This window comes from Triticum dicoccoides, chromosome 6A, assembly GCF_002162155.2.
Source record: "Triticum dicoccoides isolate Atlit2015 ecotype Zavitan chromosome 6A, WEW_v2.0, whole genome shotgun sequence".
Lineage (NCBI taxonomy): Eukaryota > Viridiplantae > Streptophyta > Magnoliopsida > Poales > Poaceae > Triticum > Triticum dicoccoides.
Window position 1 is genome coordinate 410,505,733 of NC_041390.1, and position 6,000 is coordinate 410,511,732.

Below are 6,000 nucleotides of genomic sequence, written 5' to 3' on the forward strand. Positions count from 1 at the left end.
CACAAAACCCGCCGTTTACCGGATGCTGGACGGCCACTTCCTCATATGATGTATACATGGTGGATGCACCAAAAGAGAATAGAGGCGATGACAAGGAAGATCCGGTTGACGACAAACATCCCGAGATACAACCAAAGCGCCGGCGTCAGCGGCGCCGCTCTCAGTCACGCCGCAGCAAAGACAACAACACCGAGACAGGAGAAGATAAGACTCCGGATGGTGCCGAAGACAATGAAGACCCCATTCAGCCAACTTCTGAACAGGATGAACGGGAAGATGGGCGAGTCAGCCCTGACGAACAGGCCGTACACGAAGACTTGGAGGATAATAATTACCTTCCGCTCTCCGAGGATGAGGCAAGCCTTGGCACCGAGGATTTCATCGTGCCCGAGGAGCCCCTAGAGCAGGAGCACTTCAAGCGCCGGCTGATAGCCACTGCAAGGAGCCTGAAAAAGAAGCAGCAACAGCTTCAAGCTGATCAAGATCTGCTCAATGACAGATGGACTAATGTCCGTGAAGCCGAAGAATACGGCCTCAAGCGCCCACTCAAAAGTTACCCAAAGCGCAAATTATTACCTCAATTCGATGACGAGGCGTTGGAGCCCGTGCCATCAGTGCACAATACGGCCGACCGACCAACACGTGGTCGGGACAAAGCGGCAACCAAAGCCGAATACCAGCCTGTACCACCTCACCATAAAGACAGAGACAAAATTGCTCAGAGATACACATATGATCTCCGGCAGGGCCTGAAGAATAAAGCAAGTCCAACCAGATCGATCTATGTATCATGGGGGCGTGCCCGGATGCGCGACGATGACTATCAAGCCGAACATGGCAAGTATAGTTATGTCCGAGTTGAAAATCGCAGATGGACTCCATCCGAGGTACGTCGCGACCTGGCCCGATATAGAGGCACTTCACATGCCCTCTGCTTCACTGATGAAGTAATGGAACATGAATTTCCAGAAGGGTTCAAACCCGTCAATATCGAATCATATGATGGAACCACAGATCCTGCGGTATGGATTGACGACTTTATCCTCCATATTCACATGGCGCGCGACGATGATCTTCATGCCATCAAATACCTACCCCTAAAACTTAAGGGGCCAGCCCGACACTGGCTGAACAGCCTACCTGAAAACTCTATTGGCAGCTAGGAGGACTTGGAAGAAGCCTTCCTTGACAACTTCCAAGGTACATATGTTCGACCTCTGGAAGCCGATGACTTAAGTCACATAATCCAACAGCCCGGAGAGTCAGCCAGGAAATTCTGGACTAGATTCTTAACCAAAAAGAACCAGATCATCGATTGTCCGGACGCCGAAGCCTTGGCGACATTTAAACATAGCATATGGGACGAATGGCTCGCTCGACACCTCGGCCAAGAAAAGCCGAAGTCCATGGAAGCCCTCACGACACTCATGACCTGCTTTTGCGCGGGCGAAGATAGCTGGCTAGCCCGCAGTAATAACAATACAAGCGAACCTGGCACTTCGGAAGCCAGAAACAGCAATGGTAAGCCCCGACGCAACAAACATAGACGTCGAGGCAACAGTGATAATACGGAGGACACGGCGGTCAACGTCGGATTCAGTGGCTCCAAGTCCGGTCAGCGAAAGAAGCCATATAAAAGAAATAATCAGGGCCCTCCTAGCCTGGACCGCATACTCGATCACCCATGCCAGATCCATGGCACCCCTGATAAACCAGCCAATCATACCCACATGAGTTCTTGGGTCTTCAAACAAGCCGACAAGTTAAATGCCGAAGACAAAGAGAAGGGGTCGTAAAGCGAGAACGACGAGGAGGAGCCCCGTCCACCGAACACAGGGGGACAGAAGAAGTTTTCTCCGTAAATCAAAACGGTGAACATGATATACGCCACCTATATCCCCAAGAGGGAGCGCAAACGCGTGCTCAGGGACATCTGTGCGATAGAGCCAGTCGCCCCAAAATTCAACCCATGGTCGTCATGCCCGATCACTCTCGTCATGGTGGGTTAGCTGCACTGGTCCTCGACCCAATAATTGATGGATTTCATCTCACACGATTCCTCATGGACGGCGGCAGTAACCTCAACCTGCTTTACCAGGATACAGTGTGCAAAATGGGCATCGATCCATCAAGGATCAAGCCCACCAACACTACCTTTAAAGGAGTTATACCAGGTGTAGAGGCCCACTGCTCGAGCTCAATCACATTGGAGGTCATCTTCGGATCTCCGGACAACTTCCGAAGCGAGAAGTTAATCTTTGATATCGTCCCCTTCTGCAGTGGCTATCACGCTCCGCTCCGACGAACTGCGTTTACCCGATTCAATGCGGTACCGCACTATGCTTATCTCAAGCTCAAGATGCCCGGACCACGCGGTGTCATAACAGTCAATGGAAATATGGAGCGCTCCCTCCGCACAGAGGAGCACACCGCTGCCCTGGCAGCAGAAGCACAAAGCAGCCTCCACAAGCAGAACCTTAATTCGGCAGCCATACTCCCGAACACTGTCAAACGAGTCTGGGCTACCACACGCCAGGACAGCCCATACTCAACTAGAAATCCGGCCTCCATCCTAGACCACACCAAGTGGCGGCATTCGCGCCGTGCGTACATAACTACGCACCCCAAATACCATGGGCTTAGACGGAGGCATACCTAGACTGTGATCCATAACAAGGCTCGACCTCCCCTGGACACACATACTTTCACTTTTTCTTTTTTCCTCTTCAAGTTTCCTTTCTGCAGGTTGTTGGAAATATGCCCTAGAGGCAATAATAAAAGTATTATTATATTTCAATGTTCATGATAAATGTCTTTTATTCATGCTATAACTGTATTATCCGGAAATCGTAATACACGTGTGAATACTTAGACCACAATATGTCCCTGGTGAGCCTCTAGTTGACTAGCTCGTTGTGATCAACAGATAGTCATGGTTTCCTGACTATGGACATTGGATGTCGTTGATAACGGGATCACATCATTAGGAGAATGATGTGATGGACAAGACCCAATCCTAAGCATAGCATAAAAGATCGTGTAGTTCGTTTTGCTAGAGCTTTGCCAATGTCAAGTATCTCTTCCTTCGACCATGAGATCGTGTAACTCCCGGATATCGTAAGAGTGCCTTGGGTGTATCAAACGTCACAACGTAACTGGGTGACTATAAAGGTGCATTACAGGTATCTCCGAAAGTATATGTTGGGTTGACACGGATCGAGATTGGGATTTGTCACTCCGTATGACGGAGAGGTATCTCTGGGCCCACTCGGTAATGCATCATCATAATGAGCTCAATGTGACCAAGGTGTTGGACACGGGATCATGCATTACGGTACGAGTAAAGTGACTTGCCGGTAACGAGACTGAACAAGGTATTGGGATACCGACGATCGAGTCTCGGGCAAGTAACGTACCGATTGACAAAGGGAATTGCGTACAGGGTTTGATCGAATCCTCGACATCGTGGTTCATCCGATGACAACATCGAGGAGCATGTGGGAGCCATCATGGGTATCCAGATCCCGCTGTTGGTTATTGACCTAAGAGCGTCTCGGTCATGTCTGCATGTCTCCCGAACCCGTAGGGTCTACACACTTAAGGTTCGGTGACGCTAGGGTTATTACGAAGACTAGTATGTGACTACCGAATGTTGTTCGGAGTCCCGGATGGGATCCTGGACGTCACGAGGAGCTCCGGAAGGGTCCGGAGGTAAAGATTTATATATGGGAAGTTGTCAAACAGACACCGGGAAGTTTCGGGGTCATACCGGTATTGTACCGGGGCCACCGGAAGGGCTCCGGGGGTCCACCGGGAGGGGCCACCCCTCCCGGGGGGCCACATGGGCTGCGTGGGGCAGGGAGCCAGCCCCTGGTGGGCTGGGCGCACCCCCTCCCTTGGGCCCTTGCGCCTAGGGTTGAGGGGGGAACCCTAGAGGGGGCGCCCCCCTTGGCTTGGGGGGCAAGCCACCCTCTCCCCCTCTCCCCTTGGCCGCCGCACCCCCCCCTAGATGGGTTCTAGGGGGCCGGCCCCCTTCTCCCTTCCCCCTATAAATAGAGGGGTGAGGGGAGGGTAGCCAGACAACCCTCCAAGGCGCAGCCCTCCCCTCCCCAACACCTCTCCTCCTCCGTTGTGTGCTTGGCGAAGCCCTGTCGGAGTACTGCCTCTCCACCATCACCACGCCGTCGTGCTGCCGGTGGAGCTGTCTTCCTCAACCTCTCCTTTCCCCTTGCTGGATCAAGAAGGAGGAGACGTCTCCCGTCCCGTACGTGTGTTGAACGCGGAGGTGCTGTCCGTTCAGCACTTGGTCATCGGTGATTCGAATCACGTCGAGTACGACTCCATCATCACCTTGCAAGCTTCCGCACGCGATCTACAAGTGGTATGTAGATGCAAACTCTCTCCCTTGACTCGTTGCTTAGATGAACTCATAGATGGATCTTGGTGAAACCGTAGGAAAAATTTTAATTTTCTGCAACGTTCCCCAACAGTGGCATCATGAGCTAGGTCTATGCGTAGTTCTCTTTGCACGAGTAGAACACAATTTTTTTGTGGGCGTGGATTTTGTCATCTTACTTGCCTCTACTAGTCTTTTCTTGCTCAACGGTATTGTGGGATGAAGCGGCCCGGACCAACCTTACACGTACGCTTACGTGAGACCGGTTCCACCGACTGACATGCACTAGTTGCATAAGGTGGCTGGCGGGTGTCTGTCTCTCCCACTTTAGTTGGAGCGGAATCGATGAACAGGGCCCTTATGAAGGGTAAATAGAAGTTGACAAAATCACGTTTGTGGTGATTCATAGGTAAGAAAACGTTCTTGCTAGAACCCAATTGCAGCCACGTAAAAGATGCAACAACAATTAGAGGACGTCTAACTTGTTTTTGCAGCGATTGATCATGTGATGTGATATGGCCAGAAGTTGTGATGAATGATGAATTGTGATGTATGAGATCATGTTCTTTGTAATAGGATTCACGACTTGCATGTCGATGAGTATGACAACCGGCAGGAGCCATAGGAGTTGTCTTTATTTTTTGTATGACCTGCGTGTCATTGAATAACGCCATGTAAACTACTTTACTTTATTGCTAAACGTTAGTCATAGAAGTAGAAGTAGTCGTTGGCATGACAACTTCATGAAGACACGATGATGGAGATCATGGTGTCAAGCCGGTGACAAGATGATCATGGAGCCCCGAAGATGAAGATCAATGGAGCTATATGATATTGGCCATATCATGTCACAACTATATAATTGCATGTGATGTTTATTATGTTTATGCATCTTGTTTACTTAGGACGACGGTAGTAAATAAGATGATCCCTTACAAAAATTTCAAGAAGTGTTCTCCCCTAACTGTGCACCGTTGCTACAGTTCGTCGCTTCTAAGCACCACGTGATGATCGGGTGTGATGGATTCTTACGTTCACATACAACAGGTGTAAGACAGTTTTACACAGCGAAAACACTTAGGGTTAACTTGACGAGCCTAGCATGTGCAGACATGGCCTCGGAACACGGAGACCGAAAGGTCGAACACGAGTCGTATGGAAGATACGATCAACATGAGAATGTTCACCGACGATGACTAGTCCGTCTCACGTGATGATCGGACACGGGCTAGTCGACTCGGATCGTGTAACACTTAGATGACTAGAGGGATGTCTAATCTAAGTGGGAGTTCATAATTTGATTAGAACTTTATTATCATGAACTTAGTCTAAAACCTTTGCAAATATGTCTTGTAGATCAATGGCCAACGCTAATGTCAACATGAACTTCAACGCGTTCCTAGAGAAAACCAAGCTGAAAGATGATGGCAGCAACTATACGGACTGGGTCCGGAACCTGAGGATCATCCTCATAGCTGCCAGGAAACAATACGTCCTAGAAGGACCGCTAGGTGACGCTCCCGTCCCAGAGAACCAAGACATTATGAATGCTTGGCAGTCTCGTGCTGATGATTACTCCCTCGTTCAGTGCGGCATGCTTTACA